A 27,698-nucleotide genomic window follows, 5' to 3' on the forward strand; every position below is an offset into this window, starting at 1 on the left:
ATAAACTAAAAATAGAACTACCATATGACCCAGCAATTCCACTCTTGGGTATATATCAAAAAAAACCCAAAAACATTAATTCAAAAAGATACATGCACCCCAATGTTCACAGTAGCATTATTTACAATAGCCAAGACAAGGAAGCAACCTAAATGTCAATCAACAGATGAGTGAAGGGCTTCCCTGGTGGCACAGTGGTTAAGAATCTGCCTGCCAATGCAGGGGACATGGGTTCGAGCCCTGGTTCAGGAAGATCCCACATGCTGCGGAGCAACTAAGCCCGTGCGCCACAACTACCGAGCCTGCTCTCTAGAGCCCACGAGCCACAACTACTGAGCCCGCATGCCACAACTACTGAAGCCCACGCGCCTAGAGCCTGTGCTCCGCAACAAGAGAAGCCACCGCAATGAGAAGCCCGCGCACCACAACAAAGAGTAGCCCCCGCTCGCCACAACTAGAGAAAGCCCAGGTGCAGCAACGAAGACCCAACGCAGCCAAAAATAAATAAATAAATTTATTTTTTAAAAAAAGTTTAAAAAAAAAAAGATGGGTGGATAAAGAGGATGTGATATATATATACAATGGAATACTACTCAGCCATAAAAAAGAATGACATTTTGCCATTTGCAGCAACATGGATGGACTTGGAGGGTATTATGCTAAGTGAAATAAGTCAGACAAAGACAAATACTGTATGATATCACTTATATGTGGAATCTATAAATACAACAAACTAGTGAATAAAACAAAAAAGAAGCAGACTCACAGATGTAGAGAACAAACTAGTGGTTACCAGTGGGGAGAGGGAAGGAAGGAGGGGTAATACAGTTAGGGGATTTTTTAAAAAAGGGTCATTATGGTTTCATGTGTGTGAAACCTCTAAAAATTGTAAAGCACTGTAGAATTTAAATATTTAAATTTTTAAGAATTTTAATAAATTACAAGAATTTAAAAATAAAGTTATCTAAATATTGCAAAAAATGGCAAAAAATGTTTATTTAATAAATAAACAAAAGAGGCTGAAATGCCCTAAGGGCATTTCAAGTGGCTCTTCGCACATTAGAAGGGAGAAGGGGCAGAGAGCAGACTTTACAGCCTCTGCGACCCAACATTGACCTAATGTGAGGTCAGTTTCCCACTGAGAAGCCCCCAGGCCCACTTCGTTGGCCCAAGTCTATTTTCTCAGTAGTTGCCATCCTCCCGTCATGCTGCGGGGTCCTGCCCCCTGAAGGCCGTCCTCTGACATCAGCTTTTCCTCTCCTAGCTGCTGTGAACACAAGTCACCTCCATAACTCACATCTTTTCATTTTAAATGTTTGGCAAGGAAGCAGAAAGCAGATAATCAAGAGTCAACGGGGGATTTTACACAGGCTTACACTAAAGCTTGATTCTCTTTCTGAGACGGTAACTTTTAAAAGTGACCCAATACTTACTCAGCACATATTCAATGCCAAACATCAGTCTAAACAACACTTAATAAAACAATTTCACATAATCTTTACAAAGAGGCTACAAACAAGCTACTATTAGTATCACCATTTCACAGATGAGAAAATGGAAGCACAGATTATTTCAGTGACTTTTGCAAAGTCACACACAGACCTGTATCCAGCTGGTTGTATCCAGGACCCAGTAAGAATGAAATTTAACAAATGTCCCCCACTCCCTACACAGAAAGTCAGACATAAAGTTCAGTGTGAATAGAATGATGGGTCTCCAATCAGTTGTCCCCTTACCTCCAATGATGATTCTTAATTTAGAACCTTCCAGACAAATCAGGATGAAGCTGTTTCGAAAGGTAAAACACATCTTCACTAATTGATCTTTTTTCATCCATTAATTTACAACAGATATTTCGGATCTCTGAATCTCAGTCACCGACTGCCCTATTTCTGTCTCACTTTAAGCCTCTGCCTTGGTTCGGGACTGAAATAGGACTGGGCATGGGCTGCAATTACCTTCTGCATTCAAAACACCTGATAACACAACATTCGAAATCAAATATACTTCAATAAAAAATTAAAAAGCTGAAAATTCAATGGATTGATTTTCAGACTTTGTCAAACTATCCCTAGTTTTATAACATTGCCTAATTTTTGGCCATGTTATAAACCCGTCCAAACTGGGTAATGCCCAGTCAAGTAGTCTTATTCCACAGGTGAAATGTTTGAGACTCACTTCAAAATAAAAACAAGTCATTAACCATAACTAACAAGTCACTAACCATAGTTAACTGTAACTAACCCTAACCATAACTAGATTTATTGAGCATCTCCTAAGTAAGTAGACTGGGTGGGTGCTTTACAAAATATATTTTATACTAATAATGATGATTAAATAAGGCTTTATCCTTCCATTTTAGAGCTGGAGGAAACAGGCTTAGAGAAGTTAAGGTACTTACACGAAGTCAAACAGGTTGTAGGTAAATGAGTGAATATTAGAGCACTAATTCACCTAATCCAAAACTTGAGTATTTTCCACTAGTCCACAAGCACCCTTCCCACTTCTGATCTTTCCCTGGGACCCATGACATCACCGTCACACTTGAATCTTCCCGGCCTCATTCAGGGCTTCTTCCTTCCCTCCTTCAAATGCTCTTTCATAGCATCCTCACAAGTCTGGAGTGTCAGCTTTCTCAGCTGATAAAAATCGCCATGCAAAGTGAAGGCTGCTGCCACCACTGCCCCCGGGTAACACCTGTGCATCTTACTGGGGACCTCTGAGAAAACCCCAGCTTAGGAGTATTTGACAGCTGAACAAGCCGTCAAACTTCTGTGAGCCTCAGTTATTTTTTCTCCAAATAAATGTTGCCTGTCCTGTCTACCCAACATCTATGAAATATACACTAATCATTTTAGCAGAGGTTTCCCATTCCTAATTGCATTTTTAAGTAAAAGCTTACGGAGGAGGATGGGAAGGTCTATAGTCAATAAGCATCAGCTGTGCAGATTTCACGTAACAAGCCCATGGCTAAGCACATTCATGCCGTTATTTTATTTAACACTCACAGCAACCTTATGGGGCAAAGTATCACTGATGAGATCATCCTGGCTCCAAGAGAGTAACGGACTTGAAAAACACAACATAACTAAAGAAGCAGATATTTCTTAAATGTATATATGTATATATTTCTTAAATGTAATATGTTAAAGTGTTTTTAAAATTGTGAAGAATGTGACCTAGAAATTTAAACTAAGTGCATGAATGGGTTTCAGAAGTGGTATACTACCAGATCTCCCTCAGATTTAAAACTAAGAACCAAATATTACACCAGACACATACCAAAAGTAGCATGCTATTCTTCTGGGTTGCGTAAGTGGCTTTCAACATATGATTACAGCACTTGATCACCTCTCTATTACTTAAAGATCTGGAATCACATTGCAATGTGAGCTCCTGCAGGATTAAATGCAGAATCTGTTCCTTGTTCTCTCCCTGGCACCTAACACTGTGCCTGAATTGAATCCAATAGAAACGAACTGAATCAAATGGAATCTTCTTGGGCAAGGGGAAAGATAACACCGTCATTAACATTTCAGCCGTTCTATGTTGCAGATACCAGATCTAATGTAGAAGATTCATGTGACTGACCTCTGGGGAGAATGATGTTAATATTACTGATGTTATTATTAATATCAGAATTCATGCAATAAAAATGAAATTATATTCTTGGAAGCCATGAGTTATTTATTAAGATAATTCATAAGAATGAAGATACTAACTACGACACTAATAGCTAACATTTATTAGCCAAAGAATCATGCAAAGTATTTTCTGTGCATTGTTTTTCTTTTTCTCCCTACTCTGAGTCCTAAGGGGATAATAATGTCTGGCTAAGGGCATCTCTATCGGACAGGTCACTTGAGGTTTATGCTATTGTTATCTACATATTATAGATAAGGAAAATGAGCCTTAGAGACGTGCAACCACTTGCCTAAGTTCATACACCTAGTGAATTACAGATCTGGAATGTGAATTCATGTCAAGCTCAAGTGTAGAGTCTGAACTCTACCCAGCCTCCCCTTTAGGTGTGAAGCCCAGCTCAAGGTAGATGGACCTGAGCTCCCCACACCCCCATCCCACCCTGCCCAGTAGCAAAAAGTGTGCGAACCAACATCCACCACTCAGCTTGCTTCCTCTCTTTCTCTGATGCCCTTTCCATAAAGTTCAAAACCTCTTTATACCTGCCTTTAAACCAAATTGGTCTAGCTTTTCTCCCAAATTTTTCTTCTTAATGAGGCCTTTACTCCCAATCACCCCCTTACTACTTGCCTTTCTCCTTCTTCAGAGTACCTATTGAAAAGTCACACTATTTTTGTCTTTAGCACAAATCGATAGTCCACATGGGGAACAGATTTCCTCTCCCTTTAGGCTTCTGTGTCTGTAATCCACTTCAGAAACTGGAATGCAGAGAGGATGAAACCAGAGTCAGCTGTACCTTTCACGAGCACTGATACGTCATCCGCGGAAGCCTGAATGGTACAAATGCCCTGCTGCAGGGTTTCTGAGACAGTGAGACAGACTCTGCAAGGGGGCCAAAATAAATCATTAATGAAATCACCTTCCTTGTGGGGGGCTGAAAAACAAACAGCCCCAGGTACATTGTTTATTTCCTAGGAATGCAATGCCCGTGGCACCCTGAACACAGGAAGTGGCCTGTTTAACTGAAGGAGCAATGATCTTGAAGCCTGAAGACCTGGTTGGCTCCGTCTCTTACGAGGTACACCACCTTGGGCAGGTCACTTAACTTCTCTGAGTCTCAGTGTCCTCAGACACTAACACTAATGGAGCTAACATTCTTTCTTTAATGGTACACAATCCACCTGTATATAAGCCAGAAATCTACAAGTCATCCTTGTTTCTTCTCTCTCTTACCCCCAAGAGCCAATCTGTTTCTGAATTCTGTTGATTTCGCATCTTAAGTATCTCTCAAATGTCCCTGTCTCCATTCCCACAAGCTGTGTTAGCTCAGGCGTCATGATGTCCTCGCTAGACTAATACAAAGTCCTTCTAACCCATCTCCCTGTTCCTAGTCCAGCACCACCATCAATCCTTTCTTCTCACGGCAGCTGGTTATCGAGCTAAAGCATGCATTTCATCATACTGATCCTGACTAAAAGCATTGTAAGACTCTCCATCATTACAGAATAAAATACAAATTTGCCAGCCTATGCTACAAAGCCCTCCATGACCTTTATCTTACCCACATATAAGAGTTAGGAATCTTTCAGATGCAAGTGACAGAAACACCTCTCCAATAGGCTTAATCACAAAGGAGAATTTATTGGCTTAGGAAACTAAAAAAGCCTGGGGTAGACCAGGTACAACTGGGTCCAAAAGCTCAAACAGTCTCATTAGGAAGCAGTTTCTCTTCATCCTTTGCTTTGCTTTTCTCCATAGTGACTTTATTCTTGATTAGGGTCTTCCCACTCAATAACAAATTTGCCCCAGATGTTTCAGGCTTGCCTAGTCCTTATTTAGTAACCCCCTAGAAAGAGAACATCTCCTTTTCATTACTTTTAACAAAAGTCACAAGGCAAGGTCACAGTGGTCTGCCTTGGGTCATGGACCTAACCCTTAACTAGACAGTGTGACTAGGAGGGAAATGGTGATGAGGCAGGGACATCCAGGAGGCTGGGCTGGGGCCGGTCATGCCTGAAGTACACAACTTAACAATAGAGTTATCCAGAAAAATCAGACTGCTATCACAAAATAATGCTAGGCTTAAAATTACCACTTTATTTTACTCATGATTTTTTTGGAGATCAGGAATTCAAAAAGGGCTTAGTTCTTGCTTGGGGTCTCTCGTGTGGTTGTGTTAGGGGAACCACTGACGGAAACCACCTGCCCTGGCCAGGCTCAACAGCAACCACTTGCATGAGTTATCTTACAACAGGAGGTCCTGGTAAGGAACGCGGAACTTACAAGCTACCACCAACAGGAAGAATTCAGAAAAGGTCAAAAGGAGAGAGGAGACGCCCGTCCATATGTCCTACCAACCTCCCAGAATCCTTCTTGCTGGAATCCATCTTGGCTGAGCGATGCGCGCACCACCAGGAAGGATCCTGAGTCAGAAATGATTGGCCAGATGCAACCCGGAAACTAACCTCATCACCGTAAAACCCGAGACTGCGAGCCACGTGGCCGAGCAGTTCTCCTGGGTTCCCTGACCCTGCTATTCTCTGCTCGGGCACCCTTTCCCAATAACGTCTCTTGCTTTTTCAGCACTTGTGCCTCCTCAGACAATTCATTTCTGAGTGTTAGACAAGAACCCACTCTCGGGCCCTAGAAGGGGTTCCCCTTCCTGCAACAGTTGCAGTGAGATGTGGGCTAGGTCTGTAGACATCTGAAGGGTCACCCGGGCTGGGTGTCCAAAATGGCTCCTTTACAAGATGATGTGGGTGCTGCCTGATGGGAACTCAGCCGGGCTGTCAACTGAATGCCTAAACATGCCTTCCTCAGCATGGGAACCTCCAAGAGAATGGACTTCTTACATGGTAGCCCAGGGCTCTGTGCACTGGCATTCCAGCAAAAGGGGGAAGCTGTATCACCTTTTCTGACCTAGCCTCTGAAGCCATGCCATGTCACTTTTCTGCATTCTATTGATTACAAGGCTTCCCAGAGTCAAGGGGAAGGGACATGGACCGCACCTCTGGATAAGAGGAATATCAAATGACTTGCAGCCACAATTATTTTCTATTGCTTTATGAACACATTCCCATCATTTCAACAATTTTTGTCTTTCTGGATGCATTTTTCTCTGTCTACAATATCTTTTACGTCTTCTTTGTCTGTCTACCAAGCTCTACTCTCCCAAGACACACCCCCACTGCAAAGCTTCTGCTTTCCTCTCTCCTTTGGGCCACACGCTGAGTACGTAACCCCTATAATATAGTTTTTTTCCTGATGTATTATAACTCTTTACCTCTGCCTCTATCATCAGCCTTTCCTCCTTGAAGGCAGGGACAAAATCTTATTTGCCTCTATACTTCACATATTCTCTCTCATAGGTCCTTAGGACATGTTTGCCAAATGACAGAGTTAGATTATAGAATCAGAGAGCTTTTCAAATGTTAAAGTGCTATTCAAACAAAGGCTGTCATTATTTACAAGATAAGGGAGACTTTGACTGAGGAGAATGTAATAGCTTCTGGTGATAGCTTTCTGCCTGGCAAATTCTAAATGGATAATCCATTGGACTGTCAAAAAAAAATAAAAAACATTATTTAAATTTTTTTCTTTCTTTCTTTCTCCAGCTTAAATACTAGTGACAACTAGTTGTTTGTCCTTTATCTGTTATTTAGATCACTGTTCTCCAGATTTTATCAAGTCGTCTTTCCATGAAGCTGTCTTATCAGGCCATTGCTTCTCTACATCCTTTATAGTTTTGTACTTAATTTTTTATCATCTAATTTTCCTGGCCCACTACTTATCATCTTTAATTCGTCTTTTATTTATTCAGTATATATTTTCTAAGGATCTGAGGGGCTACTATGTACCAGGCAATATGATGGACCCCAGGGATTCAGTGAAAAACAAGTTGCAGTCCCTCCAACAAGAAACTCAGTGCCTGGTGGAGAAAGAAAGTGTCAACAGAATGTGATAGATGTTAAGCCAGAGGCCTGCAGAGAGGAGTATGGAGGTGGGTACTTACTCCTCTCTGGGGTGGATAAGAAAGACTGCAGGAGGAAACAGCAATGCACCTACAAAAGGGGGTAGTATTCAGACTCATAAAGAAGGAGACATCTCAATGAGAGAGAACATCCGGAGCCAAGGCATGGAGATAGAAAAGAATAGATGTGTGGAAGACCAACAAATAGTTTCATGTTCTTGCTATAAAGTATGAGACAGAAAATGGCAGATTTCTGAAGCTTCTAGCTCTCAGGGTTGTGAAAACTGTCTTGGTTTTCAGGCACTAGAGTCTCTGGAACTCTCTAACTGGGAATCTAGTTAATTACCCAAAGAGTTCAGGAAACAATCGCAGAAAATCAAACTCAGGGGAATTTTAAAAATTATTATGCAGCCAAGCAGAATTTGTTGCTAAAAAAAAATCTACTCCAAGCTCTACATTTTACCACTTGAGAGACTTTGCAAACAATTTATTCATAGATCCTCAAGACTACATATGGTATCAAACAAGACTACGTGATATTTCTCAGAAAGTTGCTGGGAAGATCACAAATGATGGTTTAAGCAGAAGTTCCTTTTGTGGACAGTGGTTACTTTTCCATAGCTAGCTCTTTTTTTTTTTTTTTTTTTGCCATTTTTATTGCTAAGAGAACACTTCTTTTTCCTTCTTTCTTTGGTATCACACCTTCCTTACTTCCCTCCATGTGTGATCATATGACCTTGGTCTGACCAATCAGAATACTATTTTGCCATGTCCATATTAAACAATGCAGGACTAAGCACTTGTCCCATTTTGGTTCATGGATGACCAAGTAGTTCCACCTGGTTCAATAGAATAAATCCTATGATTCATAAAAAATTTGAAAAAAGAGAGGCTTTCTTTCCAATGGAGCTGCTAAGTCCGTATAGGTCAAATAAAAAACCACTAAAGGGCAACAACAAATAAAGAAATGCCCAAGAAAGAAGACCACAGAAGAAAACAGAACAGAGACAAGAGACAGGTAACTGATGATAAGATATGAACGCCAGGCTACACCTGTCTTTAAAATAAAAATACCGTACATCTTGCAGTTGATAATTTCCATTTTTAAGTGAATTTTACTTTTGTTTCTATATCTTGCAACTAAAAAGAGTCCACTTTCCATGGTTTCAGTTACCTACAGTCAACCGAGTTCTGAAAATATTAAATGGAAAATTCCAGGAACAAAAAATTCATAAAATTTAAATTGCACACCATTCTGAGTAGTGTGATGAAATCTCTCAGCATCCTACTCCATCTCACCTGGGACATGAATCATGCCTTTGTTCAGGATGTCCCACCGGTTAGTCACTTAGTAACCGTTTGGTTATCAGATGGTCACGGTGTCACAATGCTCGTGTTCAAGTAACCCTTATTTTACTTAATAATGATCCCAAAGAACAAGAGTAATGATGCTGGTGATTCAGATATGCTAAAGAGAATCCGTAAAGTGCTTCCTTTAAGTGAAAAGGTGAAAGTTCTTGACTTAATAAGAAAAAAAAAATGATATGATGAGGTTGCTAACATCTATAGTAAGAAAACTTCTTCTATCCATGAAACTGTGAAGAAAGAAAAAGAAGTCCATGCTGGTTTTGCTTTCACACCTCAGACTGCAAAAGTTACAGCCCTAGTGCATGGTAAGTGTTTAGTTAAGATGCATTAAATTTGTATGATAAGATATTTTGAGAGAGAGAGAACTAAAGAGAAACCACGTTCACATAACTTTTATTACAGCATATTGTTATAATTGTTCTATTTTATGATTTGTTATTATTATCTCTTACTGTGCCTAATTTATAAATTAAACTTTAACATAGGTATGTATATATAGGAAAAAAACAGAGTATATATAGGGTTTGGTATTATTCGCAGTTTCAGGCATCCACTGAGGGTCTTAGAATGTATCCCCCGTGGCTAAGGGAGGACTACTGTATACAAGGTTGTGTCATCTGAGATAGAAATAACTTTATTTCTCCCTTTCCAATCTGAATGTCTCTGTTTCTTTTTCTTGCCTAATTCCTTTGGGTAGAATCTCCAATAGAATGTTAAATGTGAGAATAGTCATTCTTTCTTGTTCCTGATCTTAGGAGGAAAGAATTAAGTCTTTCACCATTAAGCATGATGTTAGCTGTGAGGTTTTGTTTTGTTTTGTTCTGTTTTTATAAGAGAGATCCTAAATGATCAAGGAAGAACTTTGTGGTACAGTAGTTTGGCTTTTGGAGAAAGGACATCAAGAAAAGATGAAAAAAATGGATGAGAATTTGATTTTGTACATTTAGGTTTTGAGTCTTTCTTGGTATTAGAAGATACTGTAGCTGCCCTATTGTAAACATAATTCACAATAAATATTCTTGCCCCCAGAGTGAATTCTCATCTCAAATAAGTACACTTTCTTCCAATTTGCTGATGTCATGAAAGAATAATCTGTCCGATCTACATATGAATTCAATTCTAAGCTTATTTTGCCATCTAACTCATTTAACCTAATGATGGAAATTACTAATAAGTAGATCACACAAGTTGATAAGTTGTTACAGTTGTGATGCAGTTGTCAAATCCTAATAATCGGTGAAGGAATTTGGCTTTTTCTTGGCTAGCAACTTTTCTTTCAGCCCTTGCATTTAGAAAATTGGTGGATGTGAACAATTATTCATTTACTCACTCAGCAAATACTTGCCAAGTCCCTACCTGTTGGCAGGCACTACATGGTAGGCAGCTTCTAAAATGACTCCCAACAACCGCCACCCCCCAAAAAATTTCCTACCTGGCCCTTTACAAAAGTTTGGCAACCCCTGCATTAGAAACAAGTCTAGCCTACACTTGAGGGGAGGAGATTCACAAAGGCATGAATACCAGGAAGCTGGTGTCTTTGGGAGCTGTGAGTTTTTTGTAGATGTCTTTTATCAGAGTGAGGAAGTTCTATTTTATTCCTTGTTTGCTGAGCTTTCATTATTATTATTATTATAAAAAGATATTGGATTTTGGCAAATGCTTTTTCTGTGTTTATTGAGCAAGATACATTCTTGCCATAATTGCTGACTTCAAAGAAAAAGAAAAAATATTTGGGCATATAGGCAAAAAGCCAAAGTAACTATAAAGAAAAGAAAATCAAATCACCATCAGAAGTCTCAACATCAAAGTTTTATGCCAAAAGAAAATGGAGTAACATATTTAAGATACTCAAGGAAAGTAAATGCGAGCTAAAGATTTTATATCCAGCCAAATAAACTTTCAAACATAACGGCAGAAGACAATCAAAATATAAGAATTCAGAGAATAATGTTACCTGGAGCCCACACAGCCTATGACTATAATTAAAGAATAAACTTTAAAAATCATAACAAGTCAATTTTAAATAAATTTTAGAGGCACCTATTTTTAGGAAAAAATAGCTTACCAAAACTAACACTAAGGGAAACAAAATGAGAAGAGACTTTACTCATGAAAGAAATTACACCAGTAATTAAAAATTTATCCCAACACACAGAGAAAACTTCAGACTTCCAGAAAATAGAAAAAAACAAAACAAAACACTTCCAAATTCATTTCATGAAGCTAGGATAAACTTGAGGACAGTGAGAACAAGGAAAATTAACAACTGGGTGAACTTACGAATATAAACGTAAATATCCTGAGAATATATTAGCACTATATAACCACAGCACTACATAAAATTATTGCCTTATTGTGACCAAGTTACGTTTTCTCCAGTAACGTAGGAATAGTTTAATATTAGAAAATTAATGTATTTCATAATATTAAGAGATTGAAAGAGAACCACATAGTTCATCTCAATAGATGCAGCAAAACCAGGCATTAAATGAAATTTTAGTCAACACCCACTCATGATAAAGAAATTAGCACAGAAAGAATAGAAGGGAACTTCCTTAATTTGTTTAAGGACATGCCTCTAAATCTACTTGCATAGTACTTAATGTTAAAGGGAAGAAACAAAACCCTCATTATTTAGATATGATATGATTATCTACATTAAAAGCTAAAGATAATATACACACATTTTGTTAACTAATGAGTGTTCAATTGCATTTCTATTCTTTATTATTATTTTATTCCCATTATTTAACTACAAATAAGAAATTGGCAAATGTAATTTTTAGTAGTACAATGTACTATTTTAGAAATAGATTTAACAAAAGATATGTAATATTTTAAAAGAAAAATTATAAAACTTTATTTTAAAATTAAATCAACTTAAATAAATGGAGAAATAAGAATCAACATAGTAAAGATGTCAATTCTTCCAAAATTAATTTCTAAATTCAGGCCACTCACAATACTGATATGTTTTTCATAGAATATAAGAAGTCAGTTTTAAAATTAATGTGTAATGCAAAGGCCCAGGAATAGCTCAGGGAACTTTAAAGAAAATCAAGGTTGAAGATTTTTACCACCAGATATCAAAATTTATTATAAGTCTATCATAATTATGATAACATGGTATTGGTAGATTTAGGTAAATTGACCAATGGAACAGAATGGAGAGTTCAGAACCAGATCCATGCATATGCAGGAGCCATCTAAGTCAGAGAAGATGTTGAAGATCAGAGGGCAGATGACAAGCTATCTACAAATGGTACTGGGATATATAAGGGGAATAGAAACTTAACTACATACTGAACCAAAAATCAATTCTTGGTGAGGTAGGGATCTAAATGTGAAAAGCAAAATACTCAAAACATGGAGAAGAATACCCAAACCAATTTTCTGACACTGGAGTGTTCATTAAGTAAAACATGAAAAACATATATAAAAATTAATAAATTCAACTATATTAAAAGCTTCCATTCATCAAAAGACACCAAAAACATACACAATACATATCAGAAACCAAAGATTTTGTTGTTAATAATATGACAAAAGATGAGCATATGTACATGTATGTGTGTGTATCTACCCCCGCAGACATATATTTTCTACCTACTTATAAAATAAGTAATAATAAATTTAAAACATTGATAAAGCATATGAAGCCAGTGCAATAAAAGAAACTCAAATAGATTTTAAAAAGATGAAATCTGTTCACTGTCATGCATAATCATAAAAGTGGTCATTAAAACCACAATGGAAAACCATTTTATACCTGTATGATAGGCAAAAAATATTGAAAGAATTGGGAAAGATTTGAAGAAATAGGGTATTTTACATGCTGATGGGTATGAACTGATACAACCCCTTTGGGAATAATTTGACAACATCTAATTAATTTGAGGATAGTCATACCCTATAACCCTTCAATTCCTTTTCTAGGTATAGAGCTACTTTCATACCTATGAACATGCATAGCCATGTCCATCATCTGATGAGTGGACAAATAATTTATGGCATACTTATAAAATGGAATATGATACAGGAGTAAAAATGACCAGAGCTACAGGTATCAACATGGATGCATCTGAAAAAAAAAAATCACACTGAGGAAATATAAAAGGCAAGTTACAGAAAAACTACCATCTGACACCTCTTAGACGAAAATTTAAACTACGTGAAACAGTGCTAAAAATACTAAAGCTACATAAATGTGCCATAAAAGAACACAGAGCTTATGAAAATGATAAATACCAAAGTTTGATGTGTAGTTACCTTTGCAGGTGTGATAAGAGATTCAACTGAATTAGTCATGACTTTTTTTTTTTAAGTGGTGGTGGGTACTTAGCATTTGCTATACTATTCTCTACACCTTTTTGTATGTCCAAAATATTTCATAATAATAATTTTTAAAAGAAAAACCTCACACTATCACGGAGAGATGTTTTAAACATATTACAGGTAAACACAGTGAAATATATATAAACACCTATCATATGCACCACCCATTAGAAAAAAAAGTTCACAAAAAAATAAATGCAAAATAGAATGGAAAGATATATACTATAATGTCAAGAGTCCATAGAACTTGCTAGATTACAGTTGTTTTTAGTTTATTTATTTGTGTTTTCTGCTTCATTTTTTCTAGAGAGCATAATTAACTCTTAATGAATCTGCTGAATTAATAAACATTTTTAATGTCACAGTTATAATCATAACAATCAATGCACTTGTGCTGAAATGTCAAACATAATCAGAAAACGCTTCAGAACTACACTTCTCCATGCAATACTTTGACTTAGTTGACTAACTCTCAAACAAGACAATACCCCAGTCCTCCATGAGCTTACCGATTAAAAACAGATGACAAAAAAGGGAACCAGAGCTATACATTAAGCATTAAAGTATGGCATTTGACTTTCAGTGCTCTCCGACATTTTAGACATATGGACAGTCTCCACTCTGCCTTTTCAGTTCTGGGAAAGAGCTAATGCTTTTCCCCAGAGTGTGAAATAGCTGTCAAACATGCCTTTTTTGCCACTGCCGTTTTCACACCAAATGCTCTTCTTTCTTTTTCGCACAAGGACAAGATAGCACTGCAGCCTCCCCCGGCTGTGGGAAATGGATATAACTGAAGCATGATCTGTGTCGGGGTTTGTTTTTAACTCACCTCCTCAGTGAGCACGCCTCCTGTCCTCGGAGCAGGCCAGCTCGGTGTGGGTGTGCAGTGCTTCCAAATCTCGCTATGCAGCCCAACCTGGGATAAAACAGAAATAATGAAAATGTCCTATGTTTCCCTGGACCATTTGACTCCTACCAAGAAAACGGGAGGACTATCTCAGGTTATATAAAGGAAAGGTTCTTGAGATACAGGAACAGTTGCTGGTCATTTTACAACTGGAGGCGAGAACCATCAGGTAATCCACACCACCTGTATTGAGGGTGTTTGTTAACACATGATCAAAATATCACACCTAAATCTTATTTGCTGCTCACCTGCACTCCATGCTGTGTTAAAGGCTTTACATTCATCATCTCAATTCATCCTCCCGGAAACTCTATTAAGTTGATTCTATCTTACCAGCCCCATGTTGTAAATGCAGAAACTGAAGGTCAGAGAGAAGTTAAATGACTTGCCAAGGCCATGAAACTAGTAGATGATGGAGCTGGGATTGGAACCAGGTACCCTATCTCACACCTGAACCCTTAACCTCTCTACACCTGTCCTCAGAACCATTCAGAGAGTCCCTTTTAATTATCCTCCTATAGTTATTAGTGGTGGATATTTTAATCTCTGTTTACTGATGACATAACTGAGTCTCTGAGAGATCCTGCCCAAACAACCAGAGCTATCCAACTTCAAAATCTATGCATTTAGCACTAGATCACATTCTCTTTCATAGATTCACAACCAAGATATGGTCTCTCTTCCAAGTCCTTCCTCCCTCTGTTTCTCCATCTGCAAAAGAAAGGGAATCATATTGTCTCCCTTGAAAATCTCCATGGTTTTTATGGGATCAAATGCGATTCAGTGTAAAGGAACTTTGAAAAGTATAAAAACATAAGGAATTCAAATTTGCACCCATATTTCAGCGAAGTTTCCTTATCAGACATCAACTATTAGAACATGCCAAATCTCTCCCATCTATGTTTAGAATGCTATGAGTAATAACACAGTCCCTATTCTCTGTTCATAGCAGAACTCAGATGATTCCGCCGTTATCCAGCCTTTTCCCAGATAGCCCTGTACTTTGAAGCTAAGCTGACTTTATCTCCAGGTTCAAGGGTGGACTCTAATAGGCCAAAGTCAATCGAAGTCATCTTGGTCCGTTGGACATAGTGATTCCTTTAGTTAACTTTGGCTTAAGGAAAACAGCACATGCATCCCCCTGACTAGGGGGGTTTAACTAAATTTGGGCCGATGAGGTGTGTACTGATGATATGGTATCCAGATGTGAAGCCGGAAACCAGAGTAGCCATTGTCCACCATAAGGGAGGTGGTCAGTGAACAATACTGACGCCACTGAAAGTGGTAAGAACTTCATAAATGTTATTTATGTTATTACACTAATATTTTTGATAGTTTCTGTCAAAAGTTTGATGTTCCTATACCCTTCTCATTGGTAAGTATTTTCAGAACATCTTCATTCAAATTAGCATATACAGTCTCCAGTTCACCCTTGCTACAGAAGTCACCAATATTATACCATCCAACGAATTGGTATGAAAAAGCAACTCCTCTTTCCCCTCTTTCCCCTGTTATGGTCTCATTTTCTAAAGCACTAAACTTTTATGCCTCTGTGGGCAGTGTGGGGGTAGAGAGGCATTTCCTGGCACAGGTAATGAGCTCCCAGTCCTGTTTCCACTCAGAAAAGGCATGAGCTGCAATAACTCATAACTAACGTGCATTTCACAATTTACCATTTGTTAAGCATAATTCCCTCAAATTGATTTGTTCTAAGTTTCACCTGGCTTTGTGAATTTGAAGTGTCTTTCCCTTCACTGGGAAGCGCTACTGTGTAAGCCTCTTATTTTTCCTTGGAAAATAAGAAATGTTATCAAAATCAAATAACTTGCTTTTCAGTATTAAAATGCTATTGTCAAAGAATTGTGCACTCACAAAGGAAAGACATTTCTTCCATCTCCTTAAAAGAGGAGTTTTGAGATGGAGAAAATATAATGAGTGGGTTTCCTCCACCACAGGACCAGCCCTCACATAGGTACTCAGGTTTCTCTTTGCGCCCCTCCCAATTCTGTATTTCCAGGTGGCCAATTACTTGTAGCCAGGAAAAAGCTAATTTACATTAACTAGCACCCAGCAAATTTGTCTCCTTAAATGCTCTTAAATTCTCCCCTTTTTTATCCCCCACAGCAGCTGCTGCCCCATTTCAAAGCCCCATTGCTCTCACTTAGATTATTCAACAGCCTTCTCGCCATTTTCCCCTCCATCCTATTTCTCCCTCTCCCAGTGTCTACACCTTATTCCTGCCGCAGCCGTCTTTCTAAAAGGCAAATCCAATGATCACTTCCCTCTCCTATGTAAAACCTCTCAACAGCTGTCGTTTTGTCTGGATAAAATTCCAACTCCATGGTCTAGTGTCAAGACCCTTTATGATCTGGCTCTGATGCATGGACAGCCACGTGTCTGGCCACTCCTGTCACGTATCTTTGCTGCACTACAACTTGTTCACTGCAGTTACAATACTGGGTCTCTGACAAAATAGAGTGGGGCTGAATTTTGAAAGAAAAGCTTTTTAATAAAATAAGCTCTTTGTCCTATGTATTTTTCTAAAAGTTTTTCTTTTCACATATGGTGTTTTTAAGTCCCTAGCATTGATTTTTGTGTATAATGTAAGGTAGGAATCTGTCATTATTGTTTTCATACGAGCAACTAGTTGAATCAATGGCATTTAACTAACATCCTTCAGGTAGACGTTGTCAATTTTTAGAATTTTAAAAGAGATCTTAGAAATGTGTTTCTAGGGTAGGCAGGCAAAAGCTCTTTAAAATTTGACCCCACCCAGTTTTTCAGTGTAGGAAGGATTTCTTTTTTTTTTTTTCTTTTTTTGTCTTCAGAAAGTGTATCATTTACTGGGTCTTTTTTTTTATTATTTATTTATGTTTTTGAATTTTATTTTATTGCTTTTTTTATACAGCAGGTTCTTATTAGTTATCCATTTTATACACATCAGTGTATACATGTCAATCCCAATCTCCCAATTCATCACACCACCACCCCCCTGCGCCACTTTCCCCCCTTGATGTCCATACATTTGTTCTCTACATCTGTGTCTCAATTTCTGCCCTGCAAACCGGTTCATCTGTACCATTTTTCTAGGTTCCACGTATATGCATTAATATGCGATATTTGTTTTTCTCTTTCTGACTTACTTCACTCTGTATGACAGTCTCTACATACAGAGTGAAGTAAGTAGAGTAAGTAAGACGTGGATTCATCCACGTCTCTACAAATGACCCAATTTCGTTCCTTTTTTATGGCTGAGTAATATTCCATTGTATATATGTACCACATCTTCTTTATCCATGCATCTGTCGATGGGCATTTAGGTTGCTTCCATGACCTGGCTATTGTAAATAGTGCTGCAATGAACATTGGGGTGCATGTGTCTTTTTGAATTATGGTTTTCTCTGGGTATATGCCCAGAAGTGGGATTGCTGGATCATATGGTAATTCTATTTTTAGTTTTTTAAGGAACCTCCATACTGTTCTCCATAGTGACTCTATTAATTTACATTCCCACCAACAGTGCAAGAGGGTTCCCGGTTCTCCACACCCTCTCCAGCATTTGTTCTTTGTAGATTTTCTGATGATGCCCACTCTAACTGGTGTGAGATGATACCTCATTGTAGTTTTGATATGCATTTCGCTAATAATTAGTGATGTTGAGCAGCTTTTCATGTGCTTCTTGGCCATCTGTATGTCTTCCTTGGAGAAATGTCTATTTAGTTCTTCTGCCCATTTTTGCACTGGGTTGTTTGTTTTTTTAATATTGAGCTGCATGAGCTGTTTATATATTTGGGAGATTAATCCTTTGTCTATTGATTCGTTTGCAAATATTTTCTCCCATTCTGAGGGTTGTCTTTTCATCTTGTTTGTAGTTTCCTTTGCTGTGCAAAAGCTTTTAAGTTTCAGTAGGTCCCATTTGTTTATTTTTGTTTTTATTTCCATTACTCTAGGAGGTGGGTCAAAAAAGATCTTGCCATGAATTATGTCAAAGAGTGTTCTTCCTATGTTTTCCTCTAAGAGTTTTATAGTGTCCAGTCTTACATTTAGGTCTTCAATCCAGTTTGAGTTTATTTTTGTGTATGGTGTTAAGGAGTGTTCTAATTTCATTCTTTTACATGTAGCTGTCCAGTTTTCCCAGCACCACTTATTGAAGAGACTGTCTTTTCTCCATTGTATATCCTTGTCTCCTTTGTCATAGATTAGTTGACTGTAGGTGCGTGGGTTTAACTCTGGGCTTTCTATCCTGTTCCATTGACCTATATTCCTGTTTTTGTGCCAGTACCATATTGTCTTGATTACTGTAGCTTTGTAGTATAGTCTGAAGTCAGGGAGTCTGATTCCTCCAGCTCCGTTTTTTTTCCTCAAGACAGCTTTGGCTATTCGGGGTCTTTTGTATCTCCATACAAATTTTAAGATTTTTTGCTCTAGTTCTGTAAAAAATGCCCTTGTAATTTGATAGGGATTGCATTGAATCTGTTGATTGCTTTGGGTAGTATACTCATTTTCACAATATTGATTCTTCCAATCCAAGAACATAGTATATCTCTCCATCTGTTTGTATCATTTTTAATTTCTTTCATCAGTGTCTTATAGTTTTCTGCATACAGGTCTTTTGTCTCCCTAGGTAGGTTTATTCCTAGGTATTTTATTCTTTTTGTTGCAATGGTAAATGGGAGTGTTTCCTTAATTTCTCTTTCAGATTTTTCATCATTAGTGTATAGGAATGCAAGAGATTTCTGTGCATTAATTTTGTATCCTGCTACTTTACCAAATTCATTGATTAGCTCTAGCAGTTTTCTGGTAGCATCTTTAGGATTCTCTATGTATAGTATCATGTCATCTGCAAACAGTGACAGCTTTACTTCTTCTTTTCCGATTTGGATTCCTTTTATTTCTTTTTCTTCTCTGATTGCTGTGGCTAGGACTTCAAAAACTATGTTGAATAATAGTGGTGAGAGTGGACATCCGTGTCTTGTTCCTGATCTTAGAGGAAATGCTTTCAGTTTTTCACCAATGACAATGATGTTTGCTGTGGGTTTGTCATATATGGCCTTTATTATGTTGAGGTAGGGTCCCTCTATGCCCACTTTCTGGAGAGTTTTTATCATAAATGGGTGTTGAATTTTGTCAAAAGCTTTTTCTGCATCTATCGAGATGATCATATGGTTTTTCATCTTCAATTTGTTAATATGGTGTATCACATTGATTGATGTGCATATATTGAAGAATCCTTGCATCCCGGGGATAAATCCCACTTGATCATGGTGTATGATCCTTTTAATGTGTTGTTGGATTCTTTTTGCTAGTATTTTGTTGAGGATTTTTGCATCTATATTCATCAGTGATATTGGTCTGTAATTTTCTTTTTTTGTAGTATCTTTGTCTGGTTTTTGTATCAGGGTGATGGTGGCCTCATAGAATGAGTTTGGGAGTGTTCCTTCCTCTGCAATTTTTTGGAAGAGTTTGAGAAAGATGGGTGTTAGCTCTTCTCTAAATGTTTGATAGAATTCACCTGTGAAGCCATCTGGTCCTGGACTTTTGTGTGTTGGAAGATTTTTAATCACAGTTTCAATTTCATTACTTGTGATTGGTCTGTTCATATTTTCTATTTCTTCCTGGTTCAGTCTTGGAAGGTTATACTTTTCTAAGAATTTGTCCATTTCTTCCAGGTTGTCCATTTTATTGGCATAGAGTTGCTTGTAGTAGTCTCTTAGGATGTTTTATATTTCTGCAGTGTCTGTTGTAACTTCTCCTTTTTCATTTCTAATTTTATTGATTTGAGTCCTCTCCCTCTTTTTCTTGAGGAGTCTGGCTAATGGTTTATCAATTTTGTTTATCTTCTCAAAGAACAAGCTTTTAGTTTTATTGATCTTTGCTATTGTTTTCTTTGTTTCTATTTCATTTATTTCTGCCCTGCTCTTTATGATTTATTTCCTTCTGCTAACGTTGGGTTTTGTTTGTTCTTCTTTCTCTATTTCCTTTAGGTGTAACGTTAGATTGTTTATTTGAGATGTTTCTTGTTTCTTGAGGTAGGCTTGTATAGCTGTAAACTTCCCTCTTAGAACTGCTTTTGCTGCATCCCATAGGTTTTGGATCATTGTGTTTTCATTATCATTTGTCTGTAGGTATTTTTTGATTTCCTCTTTGATTTCTTCAGTGATCTCTTGGTTATTTAGTAACATATTGTTTAGCCTCCATGTGTTTGTGTTTTTTACGTTTTTTCCCCTGTAATTAATTTCTAATCTCATAGCATTGTGGTCAGAAAAGATGCTTGATATGATTTCAATTGTTTTAAATTTACTGAGGCTTGATCTGTGACCCAAGATGTGATCTATCGTGGAGAATGTTCTGTGTGCACTTGAGAAGAAAGTGTAATCTGCCGTTTTTGGATGGAATGTCCTATAAATATAAATTAAGTCTATCTGGTCTATTGTGTCATTTAAAGCTTCTGTTTCCTTATTTATTTTCATTTTGGATGATCTGTCCATTGGTGTAAGTGAGGTGTTAATGTCCCCCGCTATTATTGTGTTACTGTCAATTTCCTCTTTTATAGCTGTTAGCAGTTGCCTTATGTATTGAGGTGATCCTGTGTTGGGTGCATATATATTTATAATTGTTATATCTTCTTCTTGGATTGATCCCTTGATCATTATGTAGTGTCCTTCTTTGTCTCTTGTAACATTCTTTATTTTAAAGTCTATTTTATCTGATATGAGTATTGCTACTCCAGCTTTCTTTTGATTTCCATTTGCATGGAATATGTTTTCTCATCCCCTCACTTTCAGTCTGAATATGTCCCTAGGTCTGAAGTGGGTCTCTTGTAGACAGCATATATATGGGTCTTGTTTTTGTATCCATTCAGCAAGCCTGTGTCTTTTGGTTGGAGCATTTAATCCATTCACGTTTAAGGTAATTATCGATATGTATGTTCCTATTACCATTTTCTTAATTGTTTGGGGTTTGTTTTTGTAGGTCCTTTTCTTCTCTTGTGTTTCCCACTTAGAGAATTTCCTTTAGCATTAGCTGTAGAGCTGGTTTGGTGGTGCTGAATTCTCTTAGCTTTTGCTTGTCTGTAAAGCTTTTGATTTCTCCATCGAATCTGAATGAGATCCTTGCCGGGTAGAGTAATCTTGGTTGTAGGTTCTTCCCTTTCATCACTTTAAGTATATCATGCCACTCCCTTCTGGCTTGTAGAGTTTCCGCTGAGAAATCAACTGTTAACCTTATGGGAGTTCCCTTGTATGTTATTTGTCATTTTTCCCTTGCTGCTTTCAGTAATTTTTCTTTGTCTTTAATTTTTGCCAGTTTGATTACTATGTGTCTTGGTGTGTTTCTCCTTGGGTTTATCCTGTATGGGACTCTCTGCGCTTCCTGGACTTGGGTGGCTATTTCCTTTCCCATGTTAGGGAAGTTTTCGACTATAATCTCTTCAAATATTTTCTTGGGTCTTTTCTCTCTCTCTTCTCCTTCTGGGAGAAGAGACCCAGACCATAAATGGGACCATATAATGAGGATGTTGTTGCGTTTAATGTTGTCCCAGAGGTCTCTTAGGCTGTCTTCATTTCTTTTCATTCTTTTTTCTTTATTCTGTTCCGTGGCAGTGAATTCCACCATTCTGTCTTCCAGGTCACTTATACGTTCTTCTGCCTCAGTTATTCTGCTATTAATTCCTTCTAGTGTATTTTTCATTTCAGGTATTGTGTTGTTCATCTCTGTTTGTTTGTTCTTTAATTCTTCTAGATCTTTGTTAAACATTTCTTGCATCTTCTCGATCTTTGCCTCCATTCTTTCTCTGAGGTCCTGGATCATCTTCACTATCATTATTCTGAATTCTTTTTCTGGAAGGTTTCCTATCTCTACTTCATTTAGTTGTTTTTCTGGGGTTTTCTCTTGTTCCTTCATCTGGTATATAGCCCTCTGCCTTTTCATCTTGTCTATCTTTCTGTGAATGTGGTTTTTGTTCCACAGGCTGCAGGATTTTAGTTCTTCTTGCTTCTGCTGTCTGCCCTCTGGTGGATGAGGCTATCTAAGAGGCTTTTGCAAGTTTGCTCTAGGAAGGATTTCTTAAGCAAGACACAAAGAGCACAATTCAAAAAGAAAAAAAAAATGATAGATTCAACTTCATCAACAGGTTCTATAAACAAAACGAAAAGATCAACTGTAGACTGGAAATATACATTTGTCACATGTAAATTTGACAAAGGGCTAATATCTAGGCTATATAAAGAACACTTATAAATTAATAAAATGAGGAAAACAACAAGAATAACAACAGAAATGTGGGCAAAAGTTTTCCAAGAGGCCACTCAGAAAGAGGAAACCTAATCAACCTGTTTTAAAATGCTAAATTTTCTTAGTCATCAGGATATACATGATAAAAACACACAAAAAAGTTTTGTATGCTTAAAAATTTGTTAGGAGGGTAGATTTCATGTCATGTATTTTTACCAAAATCAACAACAAACAATAAAAAGCAGCAGAAAAGAAAGGCAAATAAGACAAGTCTGTGGATACAGAATGCTAGTGAGGACAGGTCAGCGGTAACCCTTGTGCGTTGCTGATGGGAAGGTACGTGGTCCAGCTACTTGGGTACAACAGACCTTTGTTGCACTTAATGGACCATTTCTAGGGGCCTGGGGCTGCGAATCTGGCTTAGGGTTTTGAACCTGGAGCAAGATCTCAGTATACAGAGTGAGCAACACATGAGATGAAAAAGGCTGCAGTAAAGAGAGAGTCCAGTTAAAAAAAAAAGAGTGTCCAGAAGAGTATCAATCCACAGGGCTCTGCAGAGGACCAGATACAGGCCAAGAGGTCTGAAGAGGTGGACAGAGGAACAGAGTTGAAGTTTCCCAACCAAGGAGGACAGAATTCCCAAGGCTTTCTCCAGTGTGGCTTCAGGACCCCATGAAAGGGTCTGCAGACATTCCCAAGGGTAGGGGTGTTAAGCCAGTTTCAAGCAATCAGCAAATTCCTTTAAACTGGATGCAAAATTTGTACACCTCCTGTTGAAGAAGGAAGAGTCATTATTCTCCAAGGTCCCATAGCCAGGAAACCGTGGATCCAGAATTGACATCCACGCCTAGCTCCTGATTTATATTCCTGCCATTTTGGTTCAAAATCGAATCCTGCCCATTCTTCCTTTTCTCTTTCAGACTGAAGAAGAAAATTAACCACCTGATAGTCACTGAGCAACTTGGTTCTGGCACTGTCGAGAATACAATCTACCCAAGACATTACCACTCCTTCACTCTAGGTTATGGTTTTTTGGGGTGGAAGAACAATATTTATTGAAACATTAACATGTTTTGTTCTAGGGTTTCCCTCTTCCTTTCCATGAAGGTAGCCGGGCCTTTCGCATTTCCTTTTTCTAGGACTTTTGTAGGGGTCAAGTAGAAGTGGCCAGAGGACAACTCTCCTCTTCTCCCTCCCTCCTCACTCTTTCTTCCTCCCTCTCTCTCCTGTGAGTGAAAATGTGAACTCATGAAAGCAACTATGATAGGGAGAAAGGAGCAAGGAAGTATGTTTGTGGGCAGCCAGAGAAGGGCTTCGATCCATAACACATCTTTTCTGCTGTGGGTCAGAGCCTTCCTGACTCCGAGACCTACTCATGGATGTTGGGCCCTAGGTTCCCAGCCTAGACAAGGGTCCTCCAAGCAAGAAATACAAGCAGCAGTTGCTTGACCTCAGGAGACCAGTGTGGCCAGAAGCCCCAAGAGTAGGTTCCTCCCTCACCCTTGGACACTCTGTAACACTCACGGACTGTGAGGCAATTAGGGTTGGCGAGAGTTGCAGGGAGCCCCAATGATGACAGACTGCATTTTTCATCAGTCTGGTAGGGTGGAGACTCAGTCATATAATTCTGTTTACTAATAATAATGACAACAACAACGAATGTGACATTTCTTTCACACCGTTGTTTACACAGTATCAACTAAGACTCACAGCACCTTCTACATTAGAAATTGTAGAATGTGAGAGTTGGAGTGATCCTTAGAATTCGTCCAACTTTATCATCGCATGATGTAAATGAATCTGATCCAGGAAGCCAAGTGATATCCAAAGGTCAGGGAATCACAAATGCAGGACCACAAGTAAAGAAGCTCTCGGTTATTTTATCTAGCACTGTTTCCACAGCCCCATGCTGCTTAGTCGGAAAAGAATAGTGTTCTAAAAACTGGGGGCATCTCTAAGCATCTTAAAATGAAAGAAACCAACAATACAAAAAGATAGCAATAGAAATGAAGGTGGAGACCAGAGTTCAGTGCCCCCAGGTAAGGCAGCAGGAGTGCTCAGAAGGCAAACCTATCTTCAGAAGCAAACTCTGCCTCATACTGCCCTCTGGTGGATTGAAATAAGAATGTCTCTGCTCAGCCCTGTTATGGTAAATTTAAAGTGAACTTGAAACTGTCAGATTAAATTTAAGAAATGAGGAAAAAAAACAAAAACAAAAAAACCCTCCTGTTCAAATTCAGGTCTTCTCTGGGTAGCTTTATAGATATAAATCCCTTCATTACTATGACTATTATCCCAAGGAAAATGGTAAAGTGTAGACATTAATAGCATGGATATATAATAGAACTGCAGATTAGGTCCTAGCTCTGGAATTCTGGAGAAGTTACCCAATCTCTCTGAGACTCATTTTGCTCATCTGTAAAATGGACGTAATAATAGGATGTCTCACAACAAGGACCTACCGTATAGCACAGGGATATTCAATATCTTGTAATAAACTATAAGGAAAAGAATCGAAAAAAAGAATGTGTGTGTGTGTGTGTGTGTGTGTGTGTGTATATATACACACATACATATATACATATGTGTGTATATATATAACCAAATCACTCTGCTGTACACCTGAAACTAACACAATATTGTAAATCAATTATACTTCAATAAAAAATACTACTACTAATAATAGGATGTCCCTCATGTGGTGTTATGAGTATTTGAAGGAGAAAATCTGCATGAGTCTTTTAAAAAGTGCTGGGTACATAAGAGCTCAATATAGAAGTTATTCTTATTTTTCTTCTTACTGCTGATTTTATTATCACCATTTTGATAACTTTTCAAAAAATAAATTCATATGCACACAATAGAACCTTGATAATTAGAAAATCATCAAGGAATTGTCTTAGAATGGTATGATTATGTGTGTGTGTTTTTTTTTTTTTTTTTTTTTTGCGTGTTCTATGACTTCTGTAACTGGTTAAATTACCTTTACCTTGGTTTTCTGTATATTTACCTTAATGTTCACTTCCCAGTTATAAAAACACCCTAAATATTCTCTCACTAGTGATTTCAATTTTGTCCTTTTTCACTAAAAACTAAAGTAGAGGAGTCACTTGCTTTAGGCCTTATTTGTAGAGAGAGAATGCCTAATTCTCTTTCCTGAGAAGACCCTCAGGAAAATCAGAGTTTATGCTGTCACATGGGAGATATTCTGAGTCTTTGCCTTCTTGTGAGTTAGCTGTTGCTGTCTAAAAGCCAACCACGTTAACACAATAGCGCTTTCTTACTTCTCCTGGTTTGGGGGTCATTTCTGACCCACTGCCCTAGGATGGCCTTGCTCCCATGGCTGGACCCATCCCTCCACATTGTCACTCATCCTCCAATAGGTGCACAGGGCTTGTCACGTGGTGGCCAAGGGATCCCAGTAGCCAGAGAGGGGAGACCCCAAGGCATAAGCACACCCTTGCCGATGCCCATTTGCCAAAGCAAGTCATGGGGCCAAGCCCAGATTTGCAGGATGGAGAGGAAAAGTGGCAAAGTCATACTACAAAGGGATGTGCATGCAGGCGTAGGAGAAATTGATTGCCACTTTTTGCCAACTACCACACCACCCAGGTCCCAGGCTCTGAGAGTGCTGGGCATCTAAGCCAGGCCACAGTAATAGTAGTGGATACATACTGAGTGCTTTCCAGGAGTCTCCCACGTCAGTGCCTGTGGGGACCAGACTGCCACTGATGGTAAGAGAAGATTTTAGGGAGGGAACTAAGACAAAAAAAAGGCTCAGATGCCTGTTTTGAAGCTAAACTCCATTCAGTTGTCATCATGGGGAATACGGGCTCAATGTTTCTAGATATTCTGATTGTTCAGGAGATGGCAGAAACCTGGATTGTTATATAAAATCTGATATTTAAGTGCTGACAACTAATTTAATTTCTTAAACTTTGTGCACAAGCAAGCAAACTCTCTGGGCGTCGGGGAAGACCAGTTGGAGTCCTCTAGCTTACTCATGCTGGAACTAAGTGATTTATGTCAATATGGACTTGGGAGCACTCACTTCCTTTTAAAATGTGTGATGTAACTTATATAAGCACCTAATACAACGCAACATCATAAAAACAAAAATCCGATTAAAAAATGGGCAGAAGAACTGAATAGACATTTTTCCAAAGAAGAAATGCAGATGGCCAACAGGCACATGAAAAGATGCTCAACATCGTTAATCATCAGGGAACTGCAAGTCAAAACCACAATGAGATATCACCCCATACCAGTCAGCATGGATGGCTGTCATCAAAAAAAAAAAACCCCACAAATAATAAATGTTGGTGAGGGTGTGGAGAAAAGGGAACACTCGCACACTGTTGGTGGGAGTATAAACTGGTGCAGCCACTGTGGAAAACAATATGCAGTTTCTCAAAAAACTAAAAACAGAACTACCATATGACCCAGAAATTTCACTCCTGGATATATATCTGAAAAACACTCACTCAAAAAGATACATGCACCCCAATGTTCATAGCAGCAATATTTACAATTACCAAGGTATGGAAGCAACCTAAATGTCCATCAACAGATGAATGGATAAAGAAGATGTGGTGTATATATACACAATGGAATACTACTCAGCCATAAAAAAGAATGAAATCTTGCCATTTGCAAGAATGGATGGATGGACTTGGAGGGCACTGTGCTAAGTGAAATAAGTCAGACGGAGAAAGACAAATACTGTATGATATCACTTATATGTGGAATCTAAAAATACGACAAACTAGTGAATAAAACAAAAAAGAAGCAGACTCACAGATACAGAGAACAAACTAGTGGTTACCAGTGGGGAGAGGGGCAATATAGGAGTAGGGGGAAGAAAAGTGTTATTATGGGATTATATGAAATCATGTGTGTGAAACTTTTGAAAATTGTAAAGCACTATAGAATTTAAAGAATCTTTCATTCAATTAAAAAAAGAACTTATAAAAATTAAAATGCATGATGTACAAAGTAGGAGGAACCCCAGAGCAATAGCTGTATTTGCCAGGGAGTGGGGGAGAAAGTGCCCCAAGACTGAATGCGGCTCTTAAAGTTCAGACTTCTGTGGCATTTGCTACAGAGTCAGGAGATCACAGTGCTTTAGTGTGAGGATTTGAGAGTCAGATGGACTGGCTCTGCTGATTACCAATGTTCCTCTCCCTTTTATTGATACTTGTTAATTTTAAATCTCTTTCAAGAACTCAAAAGCACAGCCCACAG

At 38.2% G+C, this 27,698-nt stretch overlaps 1 protein-coding gene across 2 annotated transcripts in view; it reads right to left on the reverse strand.

The window, feature by feature from the left end:
- The window catches only part of PPP2R2B (protein phosphatase 2 regulatory subunit Bbeta), a 685,183-nt gene that overhangs the window by 519,662 nt on the left and 137,823 nt on the right, over positions 1–27,698 (reverse strand). For both annotated transcript variants that reach the window (XM_061189802.1, XM_061189801.1), the window contains exon 2: positions 14,145–14,231. The gene's annotated coding sequence lies outside the window, so the exon portion shown is untranslated. The remainder of the gene's footprint in view (positions 1–14,144; positions 14,232–27,698) is intronic.

Source organism: Eubalaena glacialis, chromosome 4, assembly GCF_028564815.1.
Source record: "Eubalaena glacialis isolate mEubGla1 chromosome 4, mEubGla1.1.hap2.+ XY, whole genome shotgun sequence".
In the NCBI taxonomy this organism is placed as follows: domain Eukaryota; kingdom Metazoa; phylum Chordata; class Mammalia; order Artiodactyla; family Balaenidae; genus Eubalaena; species Eubalaena glacialis.